The 13,758-nt window shown below is 38.5% G+C and overlaps 1 protein-coding gene across 5 annotated transcripts in view; it reads right to left on the bottom strand.

Moving 5' to 3' along the window:
• Nucleotides 1-13,758, bottom strand: part of NLGN1 (neuroligin 1) — a 554,754-nt gene that overhangs the window by 507,214 nt on the left and 33,782 nt on the right. The gene's annotated exons all lie outside the window — the stretch shown is intronic.

Below are 13,758 nucleotides of genomic sequence, written 5' to 3'. Positions count from 1 at the left end.
ACCAGTCATCAGCAAATTAGAATTAGTTTTTGCAATATACTAGTCCTGTAGTAACTTCTGAAAATATGGTTTGACCTGAAGAGCCTAAATCGTTCTTCTGAGGCCCCTTCAGTCATCTTCACAGATGGAAATATATTATTTCTCTATGAAATCATCCTGCATTGTTGACAAAAATTAAACAAAAATTTACTACCAGATTTCTGAGTCATTTGGCTTGCAATACATTAAAAATAGCAACAAAAATCACTTAACCATAGGTAACAAATGTCTCAGCATCTTATGAAGCAAGGAAGAGTTACAATACATGCTTTTAACTATTTGGGAACATATCCCATCCTTCATATAACAAGCTAACTCATCAAGATTAAAGCAACAATAAATCTCAATCAAAAGGATTGATAACAGATTAATTAGACCCAAAACATATTAAACCAGGGGTCTCCAACCTTGGCAACTTTATGACTTGTGGACTTCAACTAGTTGCCAAGGTTGGAGACCCCTGTATTAAACTCCGAAAATAATAATAATAATAATAATAATAGTAAAGTTGGAAGGGACCTTGGAGGTCATCTAGTCCAACCCCCTGCTCGGGCAGGAAACCCTACACCATTTCGGACAAATGACTGTCCAGTCTCTTCTTAAAAACTTCCAGTGTTGGAGCATTTACTGCTTCTGGAGGCAAGCTGTTCCACTGATTAATTGTTCTAACTGTCAGGAAGTTTCTCCTTAGTTCTAGGTTGCTTCTCTCCTTGATTAGTTTCCACTCGTTGCTTCTTGTCCTGCCTTCAGGTGCTTTGGAGAATAGCTTAATTCCCTCTTCTTTATACCATCTCTTGGTAGTCAATAATTCATGAATACACCCAGTTCTTAAATAAATCTGAGGCATTTCTTACAGGACGATATTGCCCATTCATGTCCCTATAGATACATATGTGTCTAATGTGTCATTATATAGAACAAGGGTATCAAATTGCCGGCCCGCGGGCTGGATGCATCATAGCGAAACCACGCCCACCCCATTCTGGAATGGCAAAAAAAGTTGTGATACATTGCGACATGTCACATGACATTGTGAGTTTGACACCCCTGACATAGAGGGAACTGTAGTGAAAAACAAGCCTTCTTTAAATCTCAGAATATACTTAGGACCAAACTAGTGTTTCAGCATCTCCCTGGATCCCATGCTTACCAGTATCTTGAATTTGGCTGGAAACAAATTACAGCTTTTCACCCTGATGTTTTCAGATCTCTGTGAGCTATTCCTGGGAGTTGTATTTTCAAGGACAGTGTAACATAAAGCACATTACAGTTCTATTCACCACTTACAGAAAACACATAGCCAGGAGCAGATTTATGTTAAAGCCTGTAGTATATACCTTAGAATTCAACATGAGTTCCTAAACTCAGAAGATACTCAGAATCATCTGGGTGCTTCATTTTGTGTTTTCTTCTGATTCAAAGGCTTTTATTTTATTTTACTTTCTTTCTCTTTAAATGGAGCTGCGAATGGGCAGTTATTCAGATCAGTAGCTGGTGCTTTCAGTGACAAAGGCGCCTTTTACGAAATAAGCTACACAGCTAAATGAGGCTATGAAGATAAAAGCACACTTTGTTTGTTTGTTTGTTTGTTCGTTCATTCATTCATCAAATTTATATGGCTGCCCATCTCACAAAAACATGACTCTGGGTGGAATACAACAATGAAGTAAACAATAAATATTAAAAAAATCAGTCATTATTAAAAATATAAAACTAATTGTTATTAAAATATAAAACTAAATGCATAGAAGAGAGTAAATACGTACTGCATCCATGAAGCAATTGTAGAATATTACTGGGGCCACTGAAAATTTGCTGAAACAATAGTGGAATTGAAACCAAAAAGCCCAAATGCCAATCTGGTATAAAATAACAATCCCCACATTCCCCAAGAGTGATCTGCTATTACATCTCCCCATTCCCATTACCATCATAATACTATAGCCCACTTCCACTCCAATGACAGTCCCTAATACCAGGACTAGGGACCTCCTACTGCCTTTTCCATCCAACCCACCTCCAAAAATTTCAGCTAAACTATCTCTAAGCAGATTCACAGTACCCAGGCACCATCTCCCTACATAATACAATACCTCACTTATGCTACAACACATTCAGGCATACACAACATTCACAGGCTCTCTCCCCTGCTACTTCCACAAGTTTTAGAGGGCTTTCTTCATTCACCCATTACTTGCCTTCATGAGGGAAAGGGGTCCACAGTAGCCTGAGACTTTACTCCACTCCAATCTCTGTCTGTCTGTCTGTCTGTCTATCTGTCTCTCTGACCACTCACCACCTTCAAAGCACCAGAAGAGTAGATGGAAGGGATCAATCAATAAAACAAGTATCCAGCATCAGAAGCCCAGCATGCAAAAGCATCCAGTAGCAGCAAAAAAAAAGTAGCAGCAATCACCAGAGGCATCCAGCACAGCAGTGTTCAGTGCAGCCCAAAGTGTTCTCCAAAACAGTCCAAATATTGACACCTGGTCAACAGTCCAAACTGCTGCCAAATCTATAACGAGGACAGTGCAGCCAGCCAAGGATGGTGCAACAGGTGTGGCTCGCAAAATGCCATAGATCAACAGGCATGGTGATCCTCCAGGATGGTACACTCTGGTCCAATGCTCTTCTCCAATCTCCAATAATCCATTCCACCTTCGTAAAGGCCTCCAAAATCATCTTCAAACACACCACACAAACATGAGGACATCCTTAGTGTGGCTCCCTCTCTCTCTGCCATTTTCCTAAAGAGGTCGAAGCCAAAAGAGACTTATAAAAACTTTCTGGCTTCCTCATTACCAAATCCTTAAATGTGAGATAGCTATGCAGATAACATTTTTAGAAGAAGGATTGGAGATATTTGATTGCCTGATCAAGTGCAATGTTCTCACTTGTGCTTATTAGACTACTTTCCTTTCTTCCAACTAAAGCCCCTCAAAACATCCTAAGTCAATGGTGGTGAACCTTTGGCACGGGTGCCAGAGGCGGCACTCAGAGCCCTCTCTATGGGCACGTGTGCCGTTGCCCCAGTCCTAGGCCTTCAGCTGGGTTTTATAAAACCTTTTCGCTTTAGGCCTCTGCCACCGTGTACAAAAAAAAAGTTCAATCAATCAGTCAATTTCAACTTCTTGCGGGTAAAAAAAAGATCTTGCAAAGTTGGAATTGATTGATTGAACTTTTTAGTCACACCCAGTCTGCTGTTACCACCGCAGCCACGCCCACTCAATGGGCCACACCCAGCCAATGGGCCACACCTAGCCAGCACTCGACAATGCATAAGTAGGTTTTGGGTTGCAGTTTGGGCACTTGGTCTCTAAAAAGTTCACCATCACTGTCCTAAGTAAACCAAAAGACCCAGAAGCTTCAGAAGAAAAAAGCAGAAGTCAACTACAACAGGGGTCCCCAACCTGTGGGGACTACTGGGACATGGCCTGCTGGCCACTGGCTGCTGGACAGGCTGGTCAATGCACACACATACCTGTGTGCTCTCACCCCCACTCGTGCTAGCACCGCCGCTACACAAATGGTGAACCACGTGGTGAAAACAGGGCACTGTGTGGCAAAAATGGGGCATGGTTTTGCTATGATGCAATATCTACATACTATGTGAAACAGACAAGCAACAAGCCAAAAAGAGAACAAAAAGACCAAAACACCTCCCCATCAGCAATCAGATGAGCATAGATTAACTCCAAGATTAACATCAAACCAACAATCCAGTAAACAATACTCCAATCAAGGAACTGCCAAACAAACCAAACAAAGAACTTCTAACACCACTCCCATCAACACTGACAAGGCAAGCCATAGAATAGAGGTCTCCACCTTCCAGGCTGCAGTTTAGAACCAGGTTGCCCAAGCAGCAGGTGAGTGTGCAAGCGGTGGGCAAGCATGCAAATATGCGCTGGTGCACTTGACAAAAATTAGGAAAGGGAAAGCTTTTATGCAACTCCTTCCCCAAAACCACATCAGCAGTCCCTCTCCTGTTTTAAATCATTAAGCCTGAAATAGACTTTTGGCTCACACCAAATCCACTTTTGAATCAAGAGTCTAACAGAATACATTAAAAAAAAATCATCAGAAAAATCTCAGCCTGTTTTTTTAGGCGCTGTACCTTATCTGAGTAACTTTTAACTTGCCATTCAATGTTCTAAAATTCCCAATTCCTTTTTTCTACTTTTCCACTGTAATAAAAGAAACATAATTGAGTTCTTTGAAAAACATTGTTCATTAAGAATCATATTCCTTATGTTTTTCTCTCCCACTGCATTTTATTACCAATAAAAGAAATATACAAGAAAATACAGTTCACCTTTAGTGGAGAGAGACTGTTTTATTAAAAGGGGAATTAGCAGTTTCTAATGAGAATATATTTTATCAGTGCCTTACATAATTTTGCAGAGCAAATTCAAAAGGCGAATCTGCTTAAAAGCCCATCTGCTTTGGCATTTAACTTATTTTACAAAAGAGATTATAAAAGCTGCATAGAATAGCAGGGAGGGGTGCATATTTTAGTATTTTGACAATCTTTCTCCAAAGGCAATAAAGCAATAAAAGGAGCTTTTGGACTATTTCACTCATGCATTATCATCTCTTCTCTAATTTTAATAACATGTTTTCTGTAAAACTGTTTTAATTAACTGCATTAATACAGTTTTCTGCAAAACTACATTAAGGCAGGCGTATATCCATCATTCTCCACATGGGATCAGAAGATTTGTCTGGAATGTAGAGAATTAGAGATAATCTTTCTTTTCCTCTTTCTCTTTTCTGGGATACTGCAAATTCTTAAATTCAACATCTATTCAAAATATCTTGACAGCTAAATCTTAAAGGTTATTTTTTATAAAGATTCAAATTTCACAGATAATAGGAACTGTACTCACTGTTGAACCCATATAAATAAGTATATGTCATATATATATGTGTGTGTGTGTGTGTGTGTGTGTGTGTGTGTGTGTGTCTTAGGTTGTTCGGGTTTTCTCCCGCGTAAAATTGGAAGTGTCTTGGCAACGTTTCGACGAAGTCCCATTCGTCATCTTCAGGCTGGTGTTTTCAGCTTCGTGCTTCGAGGAGCAATGTGTGGTCTTAGCTGTTTCTTCCTTTCAACTGCCAGTGGGGGTATGAACTAATTGGGTGGGAGCTTGGCTGTGTTCTGATTGGATGGAGGTGTGTTCTGATTGGTTAGGGGCTTGGCTGTGCTCTGATTGGCTGGGGAGTTGGCTGTGCTCTGATTGGCTGGGGGGGTGGCTGTGCTCTGATTGGCTGGGGGAGTGTTCTGTTTGGTTATGTTATGTTATGTTCTTTGTCTTTGTCAAGAAAACGGCAAAGCCCTCCTCCCATACATAAAAGGCACCACAGACAGAATCAGTAAGATCCTCCATAAACACAACATCAAAACAGCATTCTGCACAAACAGAAAAATATCCACCATCCTTAGAAACCCCAAAGATAAAATTGACTTAGAAAATCAAGGAGTATATGAAATCCCATGCACTGCTTGTCCCAACACATACACAGAAGAATAAGTGCAAGCATTGAAGAACATAAGAACTCAGTCAAAAAAGAGGAACCAACATCTTTCCTGGTCCAACACCTTAAAGCCACAGGACATGAAATTGACTTTAAAAATACCAGAACCATTGCCAAAAGTGAACATTTTAATAACAGAATAATCAGAGAAGCCATTGAGATAGAAAAACGCCCACACAGCATGAACAAGCGAGATGATACCTCCCGCCTACCAGCCATTTGGAAACCCGCCCTTATTGACAAACGACTCCCTAACACAAAAAATGATACCAGACCCACACTCACAAAAACCACACAGGATGTCAAACCCAAAGCCACACCGATGATGAGGCACGACCACAAACCAGAAGCCAGACCACAGCTGCATCATTAGCCACTTTAAACCCCTCCAATCCATACATGAAGCAAACTGACACCCTCCATGAAGATGAGGCACGACCACGAACGCGAAGCCAAAAAATAGCAAGGCAGCCCAAAATCTTAAACCCCCCTGCAACTCAGACTAACCTGAGCACAACCAAACAGAACACTCCCCCAGCCAATCAGAGCACAGCCACCCCCCCAGCCAATCAGAGCACAGCCAACTCCCCAGCCAATCAGAGCACAACCAAGCCCGTAACCCAATCAGTTCATACCCCCACTGGCAGTTAAAAGGAAGAAACAGCTAAGACCACACATTACTCCTCGAAGCACGAAGCTGAAAACACCAGCCTGAAGATGACGAATGGGACTTCGTCGAAACGTTGCCAAGACACTTCCAATTTTATACACATACATACATATATACATATACATATACATATATATATATATATATATATATATATATATATATATATATGACATATACTTATTTACAGATATAGGGAAATGTATATTATATGCCTATATGTATTTGATAGGTTCATTTGTTGTTTGCTTACTTAGTATTTATTAGTCTATATGCAAAGACTGGACAGTCACTTGTCTGAGATGGTACAGGTTCTCCTGCTTGAGTGTGGGGCTGGACTAGAAGACCTCCAAGGTCCCTTCCAGCTCTATTCTATTCTATTCTATATAGATATCTGTTTGTGATGTTTGCCTATCATTTATTGAGTTTTTATTGACTTTTATTTTATGGTTGGGAGTTGCTTTTACGGTGTTGTGCCTCACCCAGGATTGTTATTATAATATGGGCAGCTATGTAAGTATTTTAAAATAAATAAACAAATAGGGTGATAGAGTCCTAGGTACAAGCTGGTAACTGATTTGTTTCTATTGTAAGATTTCAATGGAATTTTGAAAACTGGCATGTAATACAGAACACAGATATAACGACAAAGACATCTGCTACCACTTCTTCCCATTTGATGGTTAACAAGACAGGATAAAAGAGTCTTTATCGGGAGTCCATCATAACTTCAAATGGTCACTAAGTAAATGATTGTAACTCAAGAAATGCTTGTACTCTTATTAATTTCTTCAGTCTTTTTTATATTCAAGCAATCCATGCTAGTGCCACATCTGTTTTATATAAAACAGAATTCATGTTATGCAAAAAAAATACACTTTCTGAATCTCCCTTCCATTACTTATGAAGGATGAATAGAAGTTCTAACAAGCTGAGAAAAAATAAATTCCTTCTCTGTATCTATATTTCTGAATCTGTATATTATGGTATTACAGTATTATATGCTTGTATTGTATCTTCCCTTGAATACCTTCATTCCAAAACTTTAAGCCCTGACAATTTTTCACTTCAACAGATCTGTTGGAAGAATCTGTTCATGTTGCCTCGCTGAACTTTCATGCATTGCACAGAAAGGTGTGAAATACTGGAGGCCACACACTGAATAGTGTACTGACCAGGCCTGATCAGTTTTATTTCTACACTGGAATGTACATAAAAAAACCTGACACAACTTGCCCTATAGCTGTACATTGTAATGAAAGTTCACCTGGCACATAACATTACTGCAAGACACTTGATAAGGTTCCACAGAGCACAGTATGAAGACTTTTTTCTAACAAATACAAATTTGGCTTTTACTTTTGAAAAACATAAATTTAGGGATCATGCTTTTAAAAATAATAATTCCTGAGGCTGACTCCCAGAACCTCAATACATAAATCTTGTTCTGTTGTTAATGAATATATAATTCATTCAACTTTTGCACAAAGAATTTCTCAAAATTAACGACCTCCCCATTAAAAGGACATCATTCATTATGTCATGTCATGCTGATTTGCTTGATGCTTAGTTGCTTGTTAATGGAAAACCAAGATTTATATAGGAAACCAACTCACTGCCACCAAAATGTATTGAAAAATAAATCATGTAATTTTTTTTAAAAAATCAGGACATTATTAAATAAGTTTCCATTCTCTTTATTACTCTTTATTGTTAGTATACTAGTATATCCTAGTATACTATATAGTATACTGTATCCAATAAATATTTCTTATTTTTATTCAATGCTTGGGGAAAATATTGGACCATACGCAGGATATTTGGGCTTCATCCCTCTGGATTCAGATTTGCGCTAGTGGCTGCAAATACAAACAAGGAAATACAAATTAAAAATCAGCTTATTATAGCCCAATGACCAGATACAATTGAGTTTCTACTGAACCATAATTGTAGATACACAGCACTACCGCCATCAACACTGACAAGGCAAGCCACTAGAATTCAATTGCCAAGCATGAATTTTAAGATGTTTAACAAAAATGAAAACCATATTTTTGTGTAATGAATCTTGAGCTCTGTTGCATGTGCAGTGGTGTTTTTAAGTTAAATAGTATGAGAGATAGCAACACAGAATCATCTGCATATAGGAAGATTGCACCATAGGTAGTCTTCATTGAACGATCATTTATTCAGGGACCATTCAAAGTCACAATAGTGTTCAACAAAGGGGATTTACAATGGATCCTCATAGTTGCACCCATTGTAGTTTCTCCACAGCCACATTATCATCATTTGCATGCCTGGCAACTGGCTCACAATTATGACACTGGAGCAGCCCATGGTCACATGGTCACCATTTGCAACCTTCCATACTAGCTTCTGAGAAGCAAAGTCAAGGGGAAAGCTGGCTGGAGGTCACAAATGGTAATCACACAACCACAGGTTCCTGCAATGGCACAGGATTCACCTAACTTTGAGAACTGGGACTGCCCTAGCTGCTGTTACAAGTTGACACAATCACAAGATGTTGCACTTTATTAATGTGGCACTTAGCAACAGAATTGCTGGTCCCAATTATTATAGCTAAGTGAGAACTACCTGTACGTTTATCCTTTAGTTCCAAAAGATAATGAGCTTGAACGTATTACTATTATTATTTTAATTTAAAAAAACTGATTTAACATTGACAATCCACTGTATTATCATGTTAATTTGGATATAGAACCAAAGTTACATTAAAAAAAATTTTCCCTTCCTTTCTTAAATTTTCTACACTTTAATGGAAGATTTATAAAACAAAAAACCAGTTATTTATTTTCCAAACTTCTTAATGCAGAGCAGAACTATGACATTTTACCCAGTATATAGGCAGAAAAAAAAGTGATTTTCACATAACAAAAAAAGAAAGGAAGGAAGGAAGAAATGGGGGGGTAACTCTTGTCACTTACATGCAAAGTTTAGACAGCTAAGTAATACAGAATTAAATTTAAAATGACAGATGTGCTGGCTTGGAATATAATGGGTACTGAAGTGAATGTTTACTTCTTTTAGCAATTTGTAGTTAACTCTTAAACTGTCTGAAAACTTCAGTCAATCTGCAGATTTGTAAATATGTACCTGGGAGGGGAATGCGAAAGCATAAGCAGCAATAATGTTCTATAAATACAGAATACAGGAGCAAATTTGAAAGGCAGACAGGCTTTATTTTAAAGTAACCTTTAATGATGGAAAATAAGAGGAAGAAATCATGAAGTAGAATTAATCAAGGTTTGTATGGGTTGAGTTTGACTTGGGGTAACTTCATTAGCACATCCATGAACTTGTATCAGCCTCATATGGAAAGATGGTTGCCACACTCTTCTGAATGTTGGAGTTATTGTTTGATTTCATAGTCTTGGTTGTTGTTTTTTTCTTCCAGTCAATTGATATGATACCCAGAAATTGCCTGGACAAGTCCCTGCAGGTTTCTTGAAAAGGGTTTTTGGAAGTGGTTTGCCATTGCCTCCTTCTTAGGGCTGAGAGAAAGTGACTGATTCAAAGTCATCCAGTGGTTTGTGCCCAAAGTGGGACTATAATCACAGTCTCCTGGTTTCTAGACTGATGCCTTAACCACTACACCAAGCAGGCTCTTTAGTCACCTTGAGGCCTAGCAGATGTTGTCTCCCATTCAATCACAAACCAGGCATAATTCTCCTTAGCTTCCAAGCCTAGAGAAGATACAATTCAGTGCTACTTCTGTCTGAAAAACTGAAATAGCATTGGGATTGGCTTCTCACACAGCATATACAGTTCAGGTATATTATTCCGCCTATATTCCACATTTCATTTTTATAATAAAGATAAATGTATTCTCCCATAGCAAATGATGACAAAGACAATGTAGGTTCAAATATTCTGAACAAAAAAAAAAAGATCTAGGTGACAAATTTAATGGGCGTGATGACAATTGATTGCTCTCCACATATGCTTTACAAGTAGTACTAGACTTACAACCACAATTGGAACCTATGATGGAATGTAGTCTGGATTCCCAGAAGGGAGGGGCTGAATTCCAGAGGGTAAAGAGAGAGCAAAGCTTAGACAGTTTGAATAGGGGAAAGAGAATTAAGAAGGCTCCTTTCCTAGCTGTTCTCAGAGTACATATGTGATGTAAATTGCTGCTTTAATTTAAGAATATTTTTTGTCTATGGGTGAGATACAATAAAGGAAATTGCTCAGAATTAATTCTACATGTCTTTCTTGATTCTTGGGGCCTGATAGGACCAGATCTTTCCAGTGTTAAGTGATGCAGTTGGTAAGTTGTGTCCAATTTTACAATCTCTCTCTCTCTCTCTCTCTCTCTCTCTCTCTCTCTCTCTCTCACACACACACACACACACACACACTTTTGCAATAGTCACTAAACAGATCCAGATTCTCCCTTTGACTTTGCTTGTTGGAAGATCCCTGGGAACATCATGAATGGTTATCGCTTGACTCCAGAACACTATAATTGTTGTAAATACATGTCAGTTGCAGAGTACCTACATTTTTATCAACTATGGAGATGCTATGACAGTCATAAGTTCAAGGACTAGTCGTAAGTCACTTTTTTCAGCCATCATAACTTGGAGCATTAAATGAATGGTTGTAAGTCAAAGACTACCTACAAATCATGTTTAAGATGCTTGGACTTCAACTCCCAGAATTCCATGTTTGGCTCAGGAATACTGAAAGGTGAATTCCATACTCTTAAAGCTGTCAAGATTGAAAAACACTGTTCTAAATCATTATTATCAGGAGCCAGCTTTGTTAGCTGTGCCAGCTTTGTGCCAAGTCTTAAGAAGAGAATACTCTTGAAATTATACTGACTCTGCATCCCTCAATCAACACAAGACATCTATATGTCAGATTTATGACTGTTGCCCACAGCAAAAGGTAGCATTCGCAGTGCTCCTTACTCCAGTATTATCCCTGCAACAATTTAGTGAATTAAATTGCACCATTCCTGGTGTTAAAAAATCCCATGAACAATAAGAAAAAATGTTCAAGTTCAAGTTCTAGCTTAACATCCCAACCTCAAAACTGCACTAATTTTACCAACAGCAACAATGACCCAAACCAACTTTGAAAACTACTATCATGAATTAGCCTTTCCTACATTTGAAATGGCTAAGTAATTATTTCAAAACATTCTGCCTCTTTTTTAAGCAATATGCTGAAATAGTGAATACAGTTATCTATAAACAATGAAAACAAATTTTTTTCAGCTATCCAGAAGAGACAATATAAAGGAAGATAAATGTAATTATTTCAGCACCATTATGCAAACCAGACAATTATAGATGCTACTCCACACAAAATTATTTAATTTTTTTTTCAAAGTTAAAACACAAAATAAAGCAAATACTACGTTATATAAAAAACATCCCTAATTTGGAAATCTATTTATCCAATCGACCCAACCTCTGTTTTCTATATCTATAGAAAAATCAGTCAACAGATAACCCCAAAGGTAAAACTAATCTTCACAGCCCTCTGGTTAGCCATCTATTATTGTATTTGATGTGCAAAGTTCACAAATGGCTTTCAGTCTCTTATAAACTTATCTAATCCACTGTCTCTAATCAATGCAGTTAATTTCACCATCTCTGCCAGTTGAATCAATTTTAAAGTCCACTCTTAAACAGTTGGTTTACCCTACAAAATTTCTTCCTGAGGTGCCAAGCATCTGAATAACATCTGAAGGCACTTAAATTTGGACACCTCTATAGAGAAGAATCCCACAAATGGGAAGCTATTGCTGAGAAATTGCTGTTCCTTCAAAGTACTAACCATAAATTTATGTTATATTATTTTTATACCTTACAGTTTAATTGACCTTGAATAATGACCTTAATAATAAAAAGCATCAAAATTGTAGGATGACATAGTCAACAACAACAGTGATGTAGTCACTGAAAATATACAACTGAAATTTACCAAATCACAACTGATATTCCTTTGACCTATCTTCCAAAGGATCAATGAAAGAAGATAACCTTCACCTGTTTCTGGAATTCCATGAGGAAAAAAGTCATTCTCACATCTGGAGAAGAAATTTCCAGAGATCAAAACAGCCAGAAAGAAAGCTGACTCCATGAAGCCAGCTAAGGGGAGGGATTCCCCAGTAGTCCGAACAATTTGGGAAAAATGTCTGAGGAGGCGGTTCCCTAAACATTGAATATCTATAGAGAATTTATTTGGTTGTTTGGTTGGTGAATTTTTATGGCTGCCTAGGGAATAGTGATCCTAGGCAGCTCATAACAACCAATAAAAGCAATAGAATAAAAACAGAACAACAATCAAGAATGTTCTTATCAAATCATTAGTCTCCTGGCTCATCCCCTATTTTATCCTAATGTTTGGGATAATTGCCAAGTTTTCAAGATCCTACAGAAAGTTTAAAGTGTCTAAAAATCCCTTGAATCTGTTAGGAGCCTAGTCCAAATTCTGGGCCAGTCACACAGGAGACCTACCTCAGAGGTCCCAGCGGATGATAGCATTTAAATGAAGGAACCGGGAGTGTGCTTACCCAGATATCTTGGACAGAGGCAGACCTGCAGATAACCAGCATTTTGAATCGCACCCAGAAAGCAACTGGAAGCCACTGCAGCTCACACAACAGCTGTGTACCTTGGGCAAACTGAAGATTACTGTTGCTTTCTGGATCAATTATAGCTTCCAGATGATCTGGAAGCCCATGTAGGGCACACTGCAGTCTGTAATCTAATCAGAAAGTCACTAGTGATTCAGGAATGAGTACACCTGGCACACAAGATAAATTTGTGAAAAGGCTTCCTAGCCATAGCTGCCACATGCTGTTCCAATGGAAGCCACAAGTCCAGGAGAAACCCTTGAAATAACCAATACTTTCAATTGTACCCCAAAACGTATAGGCAGCCAATGCACTTTTCACAAGAGAAGCATTAATCTGATGAATTGGAATTGGCCATCATTAAGTCAAGGACTCCCTGCATTGGTAATACCCCATCCCAGATAGATAGATAATCTGTCCCAGAGGTTTTGTGTAGATATCGAATAAAATGGAGGAGAGGGCCAAGCCCTGGGGAACCTCATACACTGGATACCGTAGTTGCCAAGGTTTCACCCTATCATTCCCCATTACCACTGATTGGACCTGCTACCACACAGGGCCTCCAATCAAAAACTGCTAAGAGATATAGCAGAGATATAGCTAAGAGATATAGCAGACTCAGAAGAGTCAAACTCCATTATTTACTTTCATTCACAAACTCCTTCCATTCAAGCTTTAATATAGATCATCCACAAGAATGACTACTGTTGTTTCAATCTCATGCCTATGCCTAAAAACTGACTGGAAAGAATCCAGATAATCCCTTTCTTCTCTTTTCTCAATCCTTCCAAGGAGAGTTTTGAGCTCTAATGGAAGTGTTCAGAATCTATGAACTGAGGGAGGGCATCTTAGAAGACCTCACACCACAAACTTCTTTAGGACAGTGAATACAAACCTC

This window comes from Crotalus tigris, unplaced genomic scaffold (genome assembly GCF_016545835.1).
Source record: "Crotalus tigris isolate CLP2741 ecotype Arizona unplaced genomic scaffold, ASM1654583v1 scf7180000017549.6302385, whole genome shotgun sequence".
Classification (NCBI taxonomy): Eukaryota; Metazoa; Chordata; class Lepidosauria; order Squamata; family Viperidae; genus Crotalus; species Crotalus tigris.
The sequence above is the reverse complement of the archived record's forward strand: the minus strand, read 5'-3'. Positions and strand labels throughout refer to the sequence as shown.